Source organism: Coenobita brevimanus, chromosome 62, assembly GCF_032717465.1.
Source record: "Coenobita brevimanus isolate Jiangsu-jjx chromosome 62, ASM3271746v2, whole genome shotgun sequence".
Lineage (NCBI taxonomy): Eukaryota > Metazoa > Arthropoda > Malacostraca > Decapoda > Coenobitidae > Coenobita > Coenobita brevimanus.
In genome coordinates this window covers 23,282,729-23,303,300 of record NC_137015.1, presented here as the reverse complement: position 1 = coordinate 23,303,300, position 20,572 = coordinate 23,282,729, and the positions used below count along the sequence as shown (strand labels likewise).

General features: G+C 43.7%; 1 protein-coding gene across 1 annotated transcript in view; it reads left to right on the top strand.

Moving 5' to 3' along the window:
- Positions 1–20,572, top strand: part of LOC145403992 (pseudouridine-5'-phosphatase-like) — a 244,218-nt gene that overhangs the window by 123,947 nt on the left and 99,699 nt on the right. The gene's annotated exons all lie outside the window — the stretch shown is intronic.

Sequence of the window (20,572 nt, the reverse complement as noted above, 5' to 3'; positions counted from 1 at the left end):
ACAATAAATGAAGGGTTTATTGGTTATGACTATGTTTCTTGACTTAAAACTCACTCTGTACTGTAGTCTACCGGTATATGGTTATAATCATCCTGACTTGGGTTTGCCATCTAAGGATGGGTAGGATCCAGAAAGTGTAATAGAGGGAGAACCATCAACAGTATTTGGACTGAAATGGGCCAGACACTTATTCTTTGAAGGTTAGGATTTGAGGATGTGATGTTTGTAACTTACTGTACTGTATTGTAATATGCTGTTGTTTGTTGATTCTTGTAAACCATACTATACAGTAATTGTAGTTAAGGAATGATGATTATGTATTGTAATGTTGATTAACACCAGTGTGTCTGGCTGAGCAAACCCATCAACCACAGGCAGGCATCTACCATTGCAAGGCCATCCTGTACAATGAACCAATGTTCCCATGCAGTTGACAGCGTCTCTCCGCAGCGAGGCGCATTGAAAGATATGAAGATTTGGTTCTTGGGTGGATGCCTCATTTGCATTCCTCCACACAGTTAATAGGAACACCATAGTAGGTTCCACTTCACCTGTGTGATCTGTGTGTATGGTTACCACCCAGCAATGTAAAAGGTTTCCTGGGTTATAGGAAACTATTAAACTTGTCACTCAGTATAGAGCCACCTGAAGTGGAAAGAGTAATAAAAGTTACAGAAAGGAAAGAGAGAAGTAGAAAGAGGAGAGGGCAGACACAGAAATAGAATGATTAAGGTGAAGGAAGAAGAAAGAAGCACTACATCAAGTGAGTGGATGATGGTCACCACCACCTACCGCTATGCAGTGTTGTAAATAAGATGTACAGGTATACCCCGAGATACGATACCCCTAGATGCGATACCCCGGCTTAGCGAAGGGGGTAGAAATACCACCATACCCCGCCTAATGATGACCAAACTCTGGTTTAACAATGGGTTTTGATTTTTTTTTAAAAACCAATTTTGATGATATTTTAGACTTAAATTTTGTGTTTAGGTTGATTTATAAACTGTTTTTAGACTTAGATTAATGTGTTTTAGTCACAGATGGGGTGAACATTGTCATTTTGGGCTACAGTTTACTAAGTTTGATTTTTTCCAAACTTATATCAAGAGTTTTTATGAAGGTAGTGAAGCATGTGTAATGGTTAATGGGCGTCTAAGTGAATGGTTCATGATTGGTGTGGGCGTGCAACAAGGTTGTGTGATGTCCCCATGGTTGTCCAGTATATATATGGATGGGGTGATGAGAGAAGTAAAAACATAAGTAATGGAGAGGGGGATGGCATTGATAATGAATGGTGATAGAATATCTCAAATTTGTTTAGTGCTGATGATGCAGTACTACTTGCAAATATCGCACAAGAACTTGGTAGACTAGTGCAGAGTTTTGTTGATGTCTGTGAGCGTCATGCGTTGAGATTAAATGTAGAAAAGAGTAAAGTGACGGTTATTGAGAGAGAAGGTGACTCCCAGTGCAATGTTACAATGAATGGATAGAGACTGGAATTGGTGAGAGTTGAAATACGTGGCTACAGTGATGGAAAAGAAGTGGAAAGTAGAGTGACACAAGGAAGGAAAGTAGCTGGTGCAATGAAGACCTTGCTAAGAAAAAGAGACTTGAGTGTTGCAGCTGCATGAGCCTTACATGAAGGAGTGTTAGTGCCAACTTTAACATATGAATGTGGGACTATTTTGTGGCATGAAAATGAAGTCAAGAGTGAGAACAGTGGAGATGGGACTGTTGAGGAATGTATGTAGAGCAGAGAGAGTGGATAGGATACGAAATGATGTGATTCGTGAAAGATGTGGAGTGAGGAAGTCTGTGGACAGCAGAATCGAAGAGAGTGTACTGAGATGGTATGGTCATGTGGAGAAAATGGATAACAGTAGAGTGGTACAAAATGTATATATGAGTGAATTTGAAGGAGGAAGGAGGCGAGATAGGCCAAGGAGAAGGTGGAGGGATATGGTGGATGAGTGTGCGAGGAAGAGAGGTTTGGAAGTCGGTGAGGCTAGGGAACTGACGAGATTGAGCTGGCTGGATGAATATTGTGAGGAGAAGCGCATGATCAGGCATTTGGCATCCCTTTATAACGTGGCAGCGTCCGAACTGGCTCTATTGGATAAGTTTATGTGAAGCTGCAGAATGTGATGAATGTTTTTGGTGTATCAGATAGAGCCAGAATTCTGGGGGCTTGAATGGTGAGTGAATGAAAGCATGGCCCATGGACTGGGCAAATTTGGGCTGTCTGGACATTGCTACTCCTCACCGTGCCCGAGGTTGGGAAAGGAGGTGCAGATGATGATGATGATTATATTTGATGATTTCCATATTTTATTTATGAGTTTAGGTAAGTTACAAACTGCTTTTAGCTTAGTTTAGCTTGTTTTAAAGCAATTTTGGAGGTTTAGGTTAGCTAGAAATTTGTTTCTGGGTGGGTTTACGACTTGGTTGGGGGGGAAACCCAAGGCTCAAAAACGCATCCGTATACTTTACATGTTAAATTACCCCAGGATACGATACCCCACCTTGCGATGGGTTTTTACTTAATCCTTTAACCGCGGGCTTGTTTTGCTTTTTCTTGCGGCTCCTGTGGGCATATTCGCTCTCCGACAGACTCTCTAAAAATATTTGCCAAAAATCAGTTATTAGTCCTAGAATATTAAAATCACTTATGCTTATGGCACATACCTTCAGCTTTCTCCTGGGGTGTTTGTTGAGCCTTCATCGAGTACCGTAGGACTTGTGGAGACTTCTGAAGTTGGGTAACAAAGTCTCCACTTTACACTTCCCGACAACCCGTAATATGATTACCACAGCCTGATATTATCACTAGAAACACTATTCTATGATTCTCAAATAGTTTGGAATCCATACTTCAAAAAAAAAAAAAAAAAAAAAAAAAACGCTGTGAAAGCAATGAAAATTACGAGGGTGTATGACCTTCCCACTTGCGCTAGTTCGCCACTGGTGTTCTGTCATTTATTACTCATAAAAACACTCACAGCTTATATTTCTATTACTATATAACACTTATATATATCTACAGTCTTTATCCATAAGTTTCCTTCAGTAATGGTGGTTTATTGTCACTGTAGGCATTCAATTTCTTTCAGTAAAATACGTAGCATTCACTTTCTCGTCCTGTATACTAGCATTGAGAGTGAATGTCACTTTCACCTTCACTCTCATAACTCATAGTATTCATACATGCTAGAGTGAAACTTTCACTTTCATTATTCCTAGTGTATATACTCGTATTCTTATAATACTACTCAATTACATTTCTATTTACACTCTCTATTTTATTTACAGTATTTACATTTCTATTTTATTTACACTGTGTTATGCACTGTCACTTGAAGTAACTTATAAAACTATTTTCCACTGTTCACTTATATTTACATTCATTGCTTTCACTTGCTGTTTACACATTATTTACACATTATTTACAAATCCACTTGCACTGTTTTACTCAATAGAAAGATCGTAGTCACTCTTTATCAATTGTCAGCCCTTTACCTCTTTCCACAAGAGGTTTAGTAGGGGGTAAAAGTCACAGGGCCCTTTGCATGGGGCTAAAAAGCGGCGGAAGTTAGCAGGCGCGAATCAGACGTATTTTCACCTTCAAAGACGACAGTGAACTGATAGTGGTGGCCTCCTGCCGCCTGGCTAGAGTAAGTGCAATACTACAAACTTCAGCCTTGTGAGACCTGCTAATATATAGCAATGAAATGATTGGCAGAAAACCAAGACAATACATGATAAATTAGGTAGTTCCAGGTGAATGTAAATATCACTTAGGCTTCTCCATTCCCTCCTTATATGTATATTTATTACGAAAATAGATTATACAGCATATTTAAAGGGGAAATAAACAGCGAAAATTAGCGAACGAGTGCACGTGAGGTGTTGTCAGGTGATAATTAGCCAATTCTAGGTGTATGGCACTCTCACTTACCTTATTTCTTTCTTGTATATATTATTTGGTATAAGAATGGGGCATAGGGCTTATTTCAATGGATGAAATCAGTGAAAAATTCCAGGGAAGATTTACTTAGCGTAGCACAGCCGGGCAGGCGAGAGGATAGGGTAATGGAGGGGAGGTAGGGAGGGGAGTCAAGAATGGGGAGAAATGGCTAAATTGTCAACAATGGATGGGAGTACAGATGAGATTAGGAGTGCTGACCAGTTTTGGACACTGGCAGTACTGATAGATGATACAAGTCACCACTTGAAAGCCCGGGCGAATTCAAAATAACACAGAATCACAAAAGTGACGCCCCGCAGTATGATCCCTTGCTCCCAAGCGTCACGAAAGTGACGCCCCGCGGTTAAGGGGTTAACCAATTGCATCATTAAACCGAGGTATACCTGTATTTTATATCAGAACTTTCTGGTCTGTTTCCGTCTTCATTTTGTACTGTTTCTTTTTGTTTCATTTGTAAAGGCTCCATCATGCTGGCATGCATTAGCCTTGGTCACTTAATGGCGGCTTTCCACGCTGCTCGACCTCTGGCAGCCTCCCTGTTCAGTTCCTTATCCCTGAGGTCATACACAGTGACCTCATCCCAAGTCTTTTACGGTCTACCTCTCGGAACTCTATCCTTACTGTTAATGCTTCTCACTTTCTGCACCCAGTTGTCATCCCCCATCCTCTCCACATGCCCAGACCATCTCAATCTACCTATCCTCATCACAACACCAATACATTCCAGTCCCATCCTACCTCTTAACTCTTCCAACGTAAACCTAACCCTCCCAGACGTCGCACTCAAGGATGCAACGCACATTCACCTAATCATTGTCATTTTTGTACGTTTGAATCAGCGAATGTCCTCTTCCTTTGCTGCTCAGGTCTCACTACCATACAGCATTACACTCCTAACACATGCCACATACAAAGATCCTTTAGCATGGAGGGAGAGCCTTCTCAGTGTCAGGAGAGGCAGCAGCTCTTTGAACTCCTTCCAACCACTCCTCACTCAAACCACAGAGCTAACACCAGCCTCACCACCAGCACATAATATGTCTCCCAAATAACAAAACTTCCACACACTCAAGAGACTAACCAGCAAGGTCAGTCCTTTTATGCCTGACAGTTTCCACATGCTCACACCAACACACTGCACACTTGAAATCAGCATTATCTCGCCCCACCACCAGCACATATTATGTCCCCCAAATAACAAAACTACCACACTCTCGAGAGACGCACCAGCAAGATCAATCCTTTCATGCCTGACAATTCCCACATGCCCACACCAACACACTGCACACTTGAAATCAGCAGTATCTCACAGTCTTCCTCTAATACCACTATATCTCTTATGCACCCACTTATCACAAACACTGCACAAGATGGAATTACTTCCCACGCCCTTGTGGCAAACCACACATGGCCACTCTCCCTCTTCTTTGACAGTACAGCCACCATCCCAAGATACCATCGCGTTTGTTTTGTCGGTATTTACTCTCAAGCCCACTTGTAACATACCATCTCTCCACTTCCTATATCTTTCCACCTCCGTTTCATTCTCAGCAGCCAACACCAAATCACTGGCATACAACATCTTCCATGAGAGGCCATTTCTGAAGTCACTTGAGAGGACTTCAGAAACCATGATACACAACAAGGGGCTCAAGACTGACCCCTGATACACACCAACATTCATGGAAAACTCATCACTCAAATCTCAATTCACTCCTACCTGGGTGCGAGCACCCACATACATTGCCATGACCACCCTAACCAGCCACTTCTTGATCCCAAGCTTTCTCATTGCCCTCTTTATCACCTCCCTAGGAACTCTGTCAAAGGCCTTCTCCAAATCAACGAAAACAAAGTACAGGTCCCATATCTTCCTGTATATTTTTCTTGATGCTATTGAACAATGAATATAGCATCAGTAGTCTCTTTGCCTGGCATAAACTCAAACTGCATCTCATCAGTGTTCACTTTTTCTCTGATCATATCTTCTAAAACTCTCTCCATTATCTTCATTGGCTGGTCTGAAAAGCTTTATGCCTCTATAATTTCCTCTTTCCAGGGCATTACCCTCTCCTTGTACACATTTAGTCACACTCATTAGCCAATCATTTGGGACTACACACTCATATATAATCGTATTTATCAGGTCATTGACTAACTCCACACCTACAGTCGGCGCAATGGAAGTCTGGACCCTCTAATTCTTACCATATATTTGGTAGGGTCCAAGAAATATTGTAGGAAAATTCCTGTAGTCGGTGGATTTTTTTCTGGTGGCTTCTATCAACTTTACAGGCTTACCACTACATTCTGTGTTTATGAGCTCAGTGCCCGCCTGACTATGGATGGGAAAGCACGTCAGATTTTCCTGTCCTGCCTGGCCTTTGTTAATTTCAAAGCTCTCATTTTCACACCCTCCTTTGCCTTAGTGAATCATTGGGGATGGGTCCCAAGCCACTAACTGATGTAGAAAAAGCCCGAATTTTAACTATGAGAGAGGAAAATGTAAAAATTGATAATATTTGTATTTGAACTGGGTGAGGAAAATCTACTGTTATGGCACTCCTCGCTGCTGCCCGCCACCTGCCAAAAAACATAATTCCCCAACATAAAGACAGGCTGGGACCTAAAAGAAGACATCACCAACTACAGACATGTTACTGAAGCAAGCTGTGATAAAAGACCCATGTTTGACTGCTAGACAACTGAAAGATATGTACCCAGAATTGCTGAAAGATGTGTCTGAAAGTACCATACAGCATCGACTTCAGAAAGACTTCAAGATCCCCAGCCGTACTGCTGCACTGAAGCCTCTCCTTAATTTTTACATTTTCCTCTCTCATATTTAAAATTCGGGCTTTTTCTACATCAGTTAATGGCTTGGGACCCATCTCCAATGATTCACTAAGGCAAAGGAGGGTGTGAAAACGAGAGCTTTGAAATTAACAAAGGCCAGGCAAGACAAGAAAATCTGACGTGCTCTCCCATCCAAAGTCAGGCAGGCACTGAGCTCATAAATTCACAGCATGTACTAGTAAGCCTGTAAAGTTGCTAGAAGCCACCAGAAAAAAAATCCACTGACTACATGAATTTTCCTACAATATTTATTGGACCCTCCCAAATATATGGTGCGAATTAGAGGGTCCAGACTTCCACTGCGCCGACTGTATATCTCTAGAGGCCATGCATTTCAGCAGCCAACCCAGACACACCTGCTGCCTTCCCCAGCTGCATCCTGCCTATTGCCCTCCTCACAGTAGCAGCATCAATCAAAGGCCAAGGGCCAAACACTGGATCTGCTGACTCCAAACTTGCCCTGTTCCACTCAAGCTCCTTATTCAACAACCCATGATAATGCTCTCTCCAGGCGTCTTTTAAATCCCCACTTTTCACCACTACCATTCCTTCATCATTCTTCACACACTGCTCATGTATGATACCCCTGTTTTCTCTCTTCATCTGATTTCCCAACTCAAATATCATATTCTTCCTTTCCACACTACAGTATTTAGGTTATCCAGTAAAAGTCTCTGAGACAGATTTTGCCCTGGAAACCTTTCTTCTAGCCTTACACTTGGCAGGAAAGTATTTCTCTTTGTTGCCACCACTTTTCCATTCCTGGAAATGCTTTCTTTTTTCCTTACCTGCAGTTCTACACCCTCATCCCACCACCAAGTTACTTTATGTCTTGGGGAGACCCCCATGTCCATCCACACACTGAATGAGTAACTCTCAGGAGATTGTTTTTGAGTCATCTGTACTGGTCATTAACACTTCTGTCAACAGCTTCCTCTTCAGCCATCACTCTTATCATCTCACTATAGAGGGCATCCTTTACTGCTTGTTTTTCCAACTTCTGTATTTTCCTCCTTGGTGCATAGGTCCTCTTTTTCATCACTCGCTCCTTAAGCACCATGTCTCATATCAGTAACTTGTATTGCTGCACACACTTCTCGCTTCCTATAACTTTAACATGTGGCTACATTAAATATAACTGCCAAACAGTAATCTAAGGAAAAAAAAACTTTACTGTGCTTTAAATTATGCAGTACAGAAAAAAACATTGTAAGATATGTTCCCCTGCCGTTAATACAGTAAAAGCCCTTCCATTCGGCATCTTCAGGACCAGGCAGGTGCTGAGAGAGCAGAAACTGCTGGATGACCGAGAAAACCTGCTAAAAAGATTCTAGCAATCATGGTCGGTCACCCTAATGCTATCACAGTGTCTAGGGAGTGTTTTTGGTCAATCCTAAGCACTAAATATTTAATGAGCAACTTATATTTAATGTATTTATTGATACACATAAACTTACCTTAACATAGGTGTATTTACGTATGTACACTGTAAAATAGCACGAGAGATCCCGCTCACAAAGTGAGACGCCAACAAGTCATGATACCTGACGGCGCATGCATTGTTGGCAAGCAGAAATTTTCAAAAGCGCTAAGCTCAAGTTTTAAACGCGCTAAGCTGAAGGTGAACCGTTCAAATTTTTGCTCTAAATTGGATTTCAACATGCGCTAGATTTAGAAGAAAATCTAATTATTATTGGTGCTAAATTATTATGAACACTGAATTGTTCTGAAAAGCTCTGGATCTAGTGCCAACAGCGGCAAATTGGAAACTGTGGACACATGGGTACGGGCGAGCTGGCAACTCTGTCGTGGGTGCCGATCAACGTATGTGCCAGAAGTGCGCAGAACTTTTATAATGGGACTATTTATAAAAATCACCGAAAGACCGGAAAGTCCGTAAGACCAGATGCCGAATGAGAGGGCTTTTACTATATTACATTGTATTCTGCATTTTTTGGTGATTGCTATCATAGGATTCTTCTCTTTAGTGTTGAGGCTGAGCACTTCGAAAACTGCCTTGAATGAGTAATATAGATTTGTAGTTAGGGATAGGGGTATTAACTTTTGAGCACAACTCCTGCATACCTTTGAAAATTTTATTTTTCTTCGGTAGTATTCCATTGAAGCACGGAAAATATGGCAGGGTATTTCTATTGAGCATCATGCATCTCTGTGGAGAGAGAGTAAGAGGGGGAGTGTTACACATCTATAATGTGATGTCGATGACTTACTAAAGTAATCCCTCAATTATCCAACATAATAGAGCCAAAGGTATGTCCGGATATGGGCAAAATACTGATACAGAGCATTATCCTCTACTGTACCCCTATTCACCCAACCCACTACCCATACCCAACCTATATGTACAGTACCCCTGCTAATTTTGGCAGTGTTCTCTGGTCTTTCAGCCATATATAGACATCAAAACATACATGGGAATATCCAAAGCAGTGCTAGACACTAAGAAAACAATGCATAAACAACAAAAATCCACAAATATCCTACCTGTAACATACAGTACCCCTCCTAATTTTGGCAGTGTTCTCCGGTCTTTCAGCTGTAATTAGACGTCAAAACACACATGGGAATGTCTAGTATAATCCTAGACACTAAGAAAGCCATGCATAAACAACAAAAACCCACAAATATCCTACCTATAATATACAGTACCCCTCCTAGTTTTAGCAGTGTTCACTGGTCTTTCACCCGTATGTAGACATCAAAACACACATGGGTATATCCAGTATAATCCTAGACACTAAGAAAGCAATGCATAAACAACAGAAGTCCACAAAAAAATGAAGACGATGGTTGCAATAAGTATTTTTAACCCTCTCAGTAACCATAACTTTTCAAAAAGTGTCTGGGACAACAACAGAGTGATGGCTGCTTCCGCGGCACAAAGAAAAACTTTCCCATAGTCAAATATCCATCAGCAATTGGTAATATTGGTATAAATTTCATACCATCATCTACAGTGGTGTTTATACTATAAGATAAGTTTATAACAACACACAAAACTGATGAGTAAAAGTACAGAGATGCAGTGAGAATAGTTGTTCGAGTAAATAATACCTTCAAATACAGTAACCCCTCCAATATCCGGATCAATAGAGCCATCGGTAGGTTCGGATATTGGTTTCGTCCGGATATTGGGCCCCAGCTTATGGACTTGTACTTATGGACCCTAACTCAGAGAAACACCTATACAACTCCCTCCGGACATGCATAGCACCTATTTAACACCCAAATCACACCAATAAGGCACATAAATGACTGAAATAAAAGCAAAAGAAACATAAAATGTGGGTTTAGAAGTATGTTCATACATTAATAAACATTCTGGTACTTATGGACTCTAACAGAACCTAACCTAACCGAACCTAACCGAACTCTGAAAAACACGTTCCTACTGCACATGCATGAGGTAAGTATAGTATGGAAAGAAGTACAGTATGACACTTTCTGGTAAGTATAGTATGGAAAAAAATACAATATGAAACATTCTGGTAAATATAGTATGGAAAATAGTACAACATGAAACATTCTGGCAACTTACAGCAAGTCCCTGGCCACCTCGATGAATAACTGCCTCCTCTCGGACTCTGACAGTAAGAACGATTTCCTGAAGCACTTGCACTACACTATTCCTGAAGTCTTGCACTGAACTTAGTCACTAACACACAGAAGTCCGTTCTTTTCACAGTGTTCACTTTAGTCCAAATAATGTTCCAGTTTAATTTAAGTGTTGCACATTAACTTTTCCCCAGTTTTTTTAATTTTCCAAAGCCAAAACAAAGAAGGTTAGTTACGTTAAATTTCTTTTCTACTGAGTCTTTTCTCCCAACTTGAAAACCTTAACACAACACACCGTTTTTTTCACTGCACAACACTCAAAATTCCCGTGTGGTCTAGTGGAGAAGTTCTTGCTATTTATTCACTGTCAGAGCCCGAGAGTATCACTGGCAGGCGTCCAAGGGGTGCATCGGTGGGTCGTGGTGATGGCGTACCGACTACAGAAGACTCTGAAGACAGCCGCAAACTCACGTCGAGCGGTGACTCCACTGTAGCTGATGTGCTGGGCTGTGGCTCGGAGCATGAGGGCCTGTCTTGGGGAGGCAACGGAGTGGAACCAGGGCTTGGCACAGCGGGGGTCACGGGCCTGAAAAAACTGTCAATCGTTGACTGACGCAAGGACCGACGATTCTGGCGATTGATGATGCGCTGCCGGAAAGCACGCACTTCCTCCACGAGTCCCAAGGGCCCCATCTCCCTGTCGCAGTCCGGGTGTTCCAGGTAGTCTAGGACAAACTCTAGATGTTCCCGGAGTGCGCTCAGCTTGGGGATGGCTGGCGTAGTGTCCTGCTGAGCGGAGTCTGCATCATCATCGCCTTCGTCGTCGGAATCTTCAAGTTCGGGACTGACACCAGCAACCGAAGACGCGATCTCGATATCAGACAACGTCTGATACCCAGGATCGCCCTCGTCGTCGTCCAACCACTCACGAACATCGTCCACATCAACATCGTCGCCGTGCGTACGTAGCTGTGCATGGAAGTCATCCACGTCAAACCCTAGGAAATCGTACTCCACATCTGTTCCGAGAAGCAGACGAGACCAACCATTTTCAAGAGTTTTCACAGGGACTTCCTTCCATGCACTAGCCCAGTTGTACAGCGCAGACTTGATGTTGTAGCGACGAAGGTTTTCCAAAGTCCGCTTGCCTCGAGTGTCACGTCCTTCCCTGCGCTCGTCCTCGTCCTCGAGGACAACCATCACCTCGTCCAGGAACTTCCGACGGTACAGGCGCTTTGTTGCCACGATCACTCCTTGGTCCATTGGTTGAATGAGAGCAGTCGTATTAGGTGGCAGAAACATGCACCTAATACGGCCATTTTCAGCAACCAAGTCCTTGTCGCACGGGTGGGCAGGTGCATTGTCGAGGAGAAGGAGAGCCTTTACCTGGTCGCGAGGAATTCCCAGTGTCTTCGTCTGGTAATGTATGACCTCCTTGACGAAGTGATGGTGAAACCAGTCTTTGAAAATCACAGCTGTGAACCATGCTTTCAAAGAATGGTACCATACGACAGGAAGGACATCCATCACCCCACGAAGGCACCGAGGCTGCTTTGCACGGCCAACAACAACGGGCTTAAGCCGGTGCATGCCGTTAGCATTGGCACAACACAAAGCAGATATCCGTTCCTTAGAAAGCTTGCGGCCAGGTACACGCTTCTCCGTCTCATCGGCCAGAGTGTTCGTTGGCACCAAGCGATAGAATAGGCCAGTTTCGTCAGCGTTATAGACTTGACCAAGAGTGAGGCCCTCCCTGTCGATCAAGCCTTTCACCTTGTGCCGAAACTTGTCCACTCCATCCTCGTTAGCGTCCAGTGCTTCGCCATGTGCTTTACAGTTAGTAAGGCCATGTCGTAACTTGAACGCGAAGAGCCAACCCTCGGATGCCTTGAAGTCAAGGGCGTCGTGAAGCCTTGCAAACTTCTCAGCAGCAGCCTTCAGCTCCGTTCCACGTACCATCACACCAGCTGCACGTTGCTGTCAATACCAAATCAACGTGGAGCGGTCGATCTCTGCATACTTGGGGGTAAACATAACATTCCTCTCCACGTTGCGTTTGCTTCTCGACGAGAAGTCAGCCGTGTACTGCATGAGCTTGTCTCGGGAACGCTTGATATCGAACAAAGTCGACCGGGCCAGGTTGAACTCGCGGAGAATGCGTGAGGAAGACCAACCCGCATCAACCTTCTCCAATATGTCCCGTTTCTTCTCCAGAGTCAACACCACTCTCTTCCTTTTCTTAGGAGGCGGGGCCATCATCACACACACTAAGAGTAGGGCAGAGAGCAGCAGGAGGCCTTGCAGCAAGTATGGCACCACCACTAAAGCGAGCATGTGGGCAGCCATGGCGAACAGCGTAGGTCTTGTCACGGTGAGAAACAGGCGGGAAGTGGGGAGGATGCAGCGGCGCTCTATCGGACGTCGGAGGAATGACGAACCAAAACAATGCTCTCACGCGGCGCGCGCGGCAAGTTCAAATTACAGACGGCAAAAAATCGATTTTTTTTTCAATTTTTTTGGATTTTCGGACCATTTTGGGAATGTTTGATCCCAGGACGATAAGGTCCGGGTAGTGGGGATGTTCGGTTATTGGGCTTTCGGATATTAGAGTGATTACTGTACAGTGAAATCTTGGTGAAATGGACTTCAGTATACCGAAATTCGCTTTTATTGGACTCTAGGAGCCGACTGGACTAAATTCTTATATATATATATATATATATATATATATATATATATATATATATGTGTACAGTATATATATTTTTATGCAGGAAAGAAGGAACCAAAGACCAGGAGTCCACAAACCATTCCTTCCAAGAAAAAAAAAAAAACAATACAAAAGAAAGCCAAATTCAAGATCCAATCATTTCGAGATGCCTGGACACACTGCGTTTGAAAGATTGGAGATCATAGGAAGTAGGAAATACGGACAGAGGGAGACAGTTCCAGAGTTGACCTCTTGCATAAATGAAGGACTGGGAGTAACGGTTAACTCTTGCATTAGAGAGTTGGACAGAAAAGGGATGAGAGTTTGTTGCTAGACGGGTGCAACGCACACATCGCAGAAATAGAGGGATGCAAGCAGACAGTTCAGAGGAGCAATGACCATGGAAGTAAAGATAGAAAAGAGATAAAGATTCAACAGTATGGTGAAGAGACAGAGGTTGAAGGGAGCCAGTAAGAGGAGGGGAGTTAATGAGACGAAAAGCCTTTGACTCCACCATATTGAGAAGAGCTCTATGTGGGGAGCCTCTCCACACATGAGCATTGTACTCTACACAAGGGTGAATAAAACCCATGTATAAAGTCAACATCTGTGCAGGGGTAAACAAGGTACAGATTTGGCTCAGCACCCCTAATCTCTTGGACGCAGATTTTGTCCCCGCTTCGTAGTGGCGGACTTCTGGGGGGAGGCATGACGGGGGTTCCGCCGGCATAGATCATGGGTCCAGGGCGAGATGGGGCTCAGGCCTGCACTAGGGGGTACAGGGCATTGCAGTTCCCAGGCTGCCACTTCCGCCCAATAGAGAGGGGCCCGAACCTGGGAGTAGTACCCCAGGAGGCTGCCCTATCAGTGGGTGTATAATGGCAGGATAGTTGCAGTGCCAAGGCGCGCTTGGAGGGTGTCCCTGCAGCTGTCCTGGCAGGGTGCCCCGAGGCCACTACCACAGCCACTGGTAAGCTGGTGGGCTAGGGGTCCCAGATCCATTGCCTGGACCTGGGACTGTGCAGTTAGTGGGGCCTGTGGTATGTCTATCCCCCTTTATTAATACTGAATATGACAAAATGCATGAATAAGTTTCAAAGCAAGCCTGAGGACAGTAAATCACCCAGGGGGCTTAGGGTGGGTTCATGGAATGTGGGAAGTTTGAGGGGAAGAGCAGGGAAAGTCGTTGAGGCATTCAGTAGGAGGTGGGTGGATGAGGCGTGTTTGCAGGAAGTCCGGTACAGGGGTGGAATAGCCAGAAAGATTGTTGGGAAGGACTGTTGCTATACGTTGTTTTGGCAGGGGGGGACAGACAGATATGGAGGTGTTGGTGTGATGGTTGTGAAGAAATGGGTGGAATATGTTATGAATGTTTTGAGAGTAAGCGATAGGATATTGGTAGTGAAAATTCTGTTCGGTAGAAAGATAGCTGTGATTATATCGGCATATGCTCCACAGGAAGGATTGGATGAAGCAGAGAAAGATAGATTTTGGGATGAATTAATACGTGTAGTGTGTGGTATGTGGGATGATGAGATAGTGATTTTGGGAGGGGACTTAAATGGTCATGTAGGTGAAGCAGCACAAGGTTATGAAGGAGTGCATGGGGGATGTGCGTATGATATAAGGAATGCAGGAGGGGAAAAGATACTCGAGTTTGGGGAGGTAACGGATATGATTGTGTGCAACACATATTTTAGGAAAAGAGACAGTAGGTTAATTATGTATGAGTCTGGGGGAAATAGCAGTCAGATAGATTATTTTCTGGTTAGGAGGGCTGATAGGAGGTTAGTGAGGGATGTTAAAGTTATAGGAAGTGAGGAGTGTGTGCAGCAGCACAAACTATTGATTTGTGATATGATGCTTAAAGAACGAGTGATAAAAAAGAGGACTTATGTACCTAGGAGGAAAATATGGAAGCTGAAAAACCAAGCAGTAAGGGATGCCTTCCATAGCGAGTTGAGGAGAGTGGTGGCTGAACAGGGAGCTGTAGACAGAGGCGTTAATGAACAGTACAGAGCCCTCAAGAACAATCTCTTGAGAGTTACTGATGTAACATGTGGTTGGACAAGAGGACCACCAAGACATAAAGTAACATGGTGGTGGGATGAGGGTGTAGAAGCTCCAGTTAAGGAGAAAAGAAGGCTTTTCTGGGAATGGAAGAAGGGTGGTAGCAAAGAGGAATATTTGGCTGCCAAGCATAGGGCTAATAGAGAGGTATACAGGGAAAAGTCTGAGTCACAGAGACTTTTACTTGATAACCTAAATCATGGGGAAAGGAAAAATATGATATTTAGGGTGGCCGGTCAGGTGAAGAGGGATAATTGGGATATTATAGGTGAGCAGTATATGAAGAATGATGAAGGAAGGGTAGTGGTGAACAGTGAGGATATTAAAGACGCATGGAGAGATCATTATAACCAGTTGTTGAATGAGGAGTTTGACTGGGACAGGGAAGGTTTGGAGCCAGCAGATCCAGCGTCTGGCCCTTGGCCTTTGATTGATGCTGCTACTGTGAGTGAGGCAATAGGCAGGATGAAGGTGGGGAAGGCAGCAGGTGTGTTTGGGTTGACTGCTGAAATGTTGAAGGCCTCAGGCGATATAGGGGTGAGGTTAGTCACTGACCTGATAAATAGGATTATTTATGAGTGTGTTGTCCCAGATGATTGGCTGAAGAGAGTAATGGTAAATGTGTATAAAAGGAAGGGTGATGCCCTGGAAAGAGGAAATTATAGAGGTATAAAGCTTTTAGATCAGATAATGAAGGTAATGGAGAGGGTTTTAGAAGATATGATTGGAGAAAGAGTGAATATTGATGAGAGGCAGTTTGGGTTGATGCCAGGTAGGGGGACCACTGATGCAATATTCATTGTTTGATAGCTTCAGGAAAAATATATTAGTAGGAGAAGGGATCTTTATTTTGTTTTTGTTGATTTGGAAAAGGCCTTTGACAGAGTCCCTAGAGAGGTGGTGAAGTGGGCAATGAGAAAGCTTGGCTTGGAGGAGTGGCTGGTTAGGGTGGTTATGGCCATGTATGTGGGTGCTCACACCCAGGTAAGAGTGAATAGAGATTTGAGTGATGAGTTTTCTGTGAATGTTGGTGTGCATCAGGGGTCAGTTTTGAGTCCCATGTTGTTTATCATGGTACTTGAAGCCCTTTCATGTGACTTTAGAAACGGACTCCCGTGGGGGTTGTTGTATGCTGATGAGTTGGTGTTGATTGCAGAGAGCGAAAGGGAGGCGAAGGAAAGGTTTAGGTAGTGGAAAGATGGTATGGGGCACAAGGGCTTAAGGGTAAATGCAGATAAAACAAAAGTGACGATATCTAGGGTTGGTGGTGGTACTGTCAAAGACGAGGGAGAGTGGCCATGTGCAGTTTGCTACAAGGGTGTGGGAAGTAATTCCATCTTGTCCAGTGTTTGTGATAAATTGGTGCATAAGTGATGTAGTGGTATCAGAGGCAGACTGCGAGATAATGCTGATTTTATGTGTACAACGTGTCGGGGAGAGCAGGTGGAGATTGTCAGATGTGAAAGGATTGAACTTGCTGGTGAATCTTTTGAGTGTGTGGAAGAGTTTTGTTATTTGGGAAACATGTTGTGTGCTGGAGGTGGGGCTGGAGCTAGCTCTGTGGCTAGGGTGAGAAGTGGTTGCAAGAAGTTCAGGGAGCTTTTGCCTCTCCTGACATTGAGAGGACTCTCCCTATGTGCTAAGGGGTCTTTGTATGCAGAATGTGTTAGGAGTGTAATGCTGTATGGTAGTGAGACCTGGACAGTGAAGGAGGATGATATTCGTCTGCTCAGATGTACAGAAATGACAATGATTAGGTGGATGTGTAGTGCGTCCCTGCGTCCAAGGTCTGGTGGGGCTGGGTTTACGATGGAGGAGTTGAGAGGTAGGATGGGACTGGAGTGTATTGGTGTTGTGATGAGGAGAGGTAGATTGAGATGGTTTGGACAGGTGGAGAGGATGGGGGATGATAATTGGGTGGGAAGTGTTAATATTGGTGATGGGGATATGAGGGGTAGACCGAGAAAGACATGGGATGAGGTCATTAATTGTGATCTCAAGGTTAAGGGACTGAACAGTAAGGCTGCAGTGGATCTTGCAGCATGGAGAGCCGCCATTAGGTGACCAAAGCCGACGCATGCAAGCATGTTGAAGCCTTTAAAAATGAAAATGAAACAATGTAATACAATCTTTCCAAGACAAGTCCCAAGTGAATGAAACCCAAGCATGTTCTAGGATGATGCAGGATTGAGCTGGATATTATTAAACATTGGTGGGTACTCCTATGGAGCAGTGTAGCAGCTGTGGCTCAGTGGGTTAGAGCACTCTGCTCTGACCGAAGGGTTGGAGGATCGATTCCACCCAAGGGTCATTGGTACACATCAGGAGAGGCATCAGGTCTCTCTCTCTCTCTCTCTCTCTCTTTCTTTTTTTTTCTTTTTTTTTTTTTTGGGGGGTTAATAAGTTTAAAAACTGAGTCTTTTATGAATTAAAAACTATCTATCTATCTATCTATTGTCAGACGCCTCAATCCCGTTTGGGGTGGCCACAAACAAATCGCCTCCACGTCGCTCTGTCCCCCACCATTTCACTGCCCCGCTCCCAACTCACACCCCCCTCTCTCATATACGTCTCCACCCCATCCCTCCATCTCATCCTCAGCCTCTCCCTCCCTATTCCCCTCTCCACCTCACTCACATACACTCTCTTCATCAGTCTTTCACCCTCCATCCTCTCCACATGGCCAAACCACCTCAATGTATTCCTCCTAATGCTTCCTATCACATCCACATCCACACCACAACGCTCCTTTATATTCTCATTTGTCAGCCTGTCTCTCCATGTGACTCCACAGGCTCCTCTTAAATAACTCATTTCCACTGCTCTCACTCTTTGACTTGTGTCCTTCCAGCAACGTCCAAGCTTCACTTCCATACGTTAGAGTTGGTATCACAATACTGTCATGTAGTAACTTTCTCACTTCCATGCTCACTTCCCTGCTTCTTATCACTGCTTTCAAGGAACCAGCAACCTTTCTTCCCTGCTGTACCCTTTCAAGCACTTCACCCTCGAAACCTCCATCCTTACTCATCACACTGCCCAAGTACTTAAACTTACTCACATTTTCCAATTCCTCACCATCCATCCTCGCTGTACATTCACTGACTTCACCTCTCTCAAAGACCATCACTTTACTCTTCCCTACATTCACCTTTAGATTCCATTTCTTACACACTCTCCCAAACTCATCCACCAAGCCTTGCAGCTCTCCTTCGTCTTCACTAAACAACACAGTATCATCTGCAAACAACAGTACAGGGAGTTTCCAAACACTACCCTTTCTCACCAGGGCCACTCCAACATCCACTACCCTACCTTGTACCTCTTTTATTACCCCATCTATGTACAGATTGAACAACCATGGAGACATGACACATCCCTGTTTCAACCAAACCTTCTGAGAGAAAAATTCGCTTAGGTCACCATCCACACGCACTGCAGCCTTAGCACCATCATACATACTCTTCACAGCATTCAACAACTTCCCATCTACTCCATATATTCTTAATACTTTCCACAATCCTTGTCTATCCAGTCTGTCGTATGCTTTCTCCAAATCCATGAAAGCCGCATACAGCTTCTTTCCCTTCTCTAGAAACTTTTCCATTAAAGATCTAAGAATGAATATCTGATCTACACAACCTCTTCCCTTCCTAAAGCCTCCCTGTTCTTCTCCAACTAATTCCTCTGTTCTTTCTCTAACTCTGTCAATAAGTATCCTACCATACACTTTTCCTATTATACTCAGAAGACAAATGCCCCTATGATTACCACACACTTCTTTTTCCCCTTTTCCTTTGTACAAGGGAATAATTATACCTGACTTCCAATCCTCCGGGACTCTACCTTCCTCCCAGGCCAATCTGCACATTTTCTACATCCATTCTACTAATATCTCTCCCCCATACTTCAGCATTTCACCACACACTCCAACAATTCCTGGGGGTTTCCCCAATTTAATTTTCTTCATTGCTTCCACAACTTCTATCCTACTGATTTCTTCCTGTCTTCTCACCTCCCTCCTCCTCCCAGCCATTCCTCAGCCACTTATACTCGCATTACTTCCATCCTCTATGTTCAACATTTCCTTAAAGTGTTCTCTCCATCTGCTCACTTTTTCTCCCTTCTCCACTAGTAATCTACCATTTTTATATTTTTATTATATTTTTGACTAAAATTGTGTGTTTATGTTGATTTATAAACTGTTTTTAGACTGAGATTAATGTGTTTTAGCCATAGGTGGAGTGAACATTGTCATTTGGGGGTACAGTTTACTGAGCTTGATTTTTTCCAGGCTTATATTTGACAATTTTCAGATTTTTTACAGGTGTTAGGCCTAGGTTAGCTTCCTTTACAGCTGTTAGGCCATTTAGATTTGGCTTTAAACTTGTTTTGGGGCTCATTTTGGTGGGTTTTGGGCTTGGTTGGGGGGGAAACCCAAGGCTCAAAAATGCATCCCATTACTTTACATGTTAAATCTACCCTGATATATGGTACCCCGCCTAACGATGGGTTTTTACCTAAGCAATTACATCGTTAAACCGGGGTATACCTGTAGTACTTTTTGTACTATGTACAGTACTGATGTCCTCATGGTTATTTATTGTACATATTAATGAGGTTATAAGAGAGCTTTAAGCTCAAGTTGTGTTACTAGGGGTGAGGTTGCTGACCTTTGACGAAGGGTAGACTGTCTGAAATCTGATGGATGCAAATTATACTGTTTGACTTGGCAACAATGAAAAGGATTTTTACAGACTTGTTCAAAGCTTTGTGAATGGATCTGAATAGCATGTTTTTCATTAAAAATGCAGCTAAGAGTAAAATAAATGTTGGTAGTAGTAGTAGTAGTTGTTCCCTAGGCAGTCTGGCCGAACAGCCCCGAGTACCTTAGGAAGGCCATGGCCGAGACTGGACTTTCCCACAGAGCTCTCAAAGAGTGTATGTTGTGTTGTTGGCATAGGTGATTGTGTGCAATGCAGTCTTCCATAACGTGTTTAATAGTATGGGGTGCTGTGTTGTATCCTGGACAGGCATCAGTGACGGAGTCATCCAGCCTCTTATGGTGGCTTAAGAGGGCTGGATGGTGCCCACATCTCAGCCTGGCCAGGTGGACCCTGTCCTCATGAGGAAGATAGGATTCAGAAGGGTGGATGTCAGGCCATGCATGCAGCTATGTGTTGTCTTTAAGTGACTGAATGGAGTGGCGAGTGATCTGAGTGTGGATATGCTCCTGGAAGCTGGTCTGAGGTGGGCGAGGGGGGAGAGATGACAGTATTTGTGTATGGTATCGTGTGCTGGGTGTTGTTTTGATGTTCCTTGGTGTGGGTGGATGTGCTGCCATGTACTGTAGTGGATGTTGTGGGTTT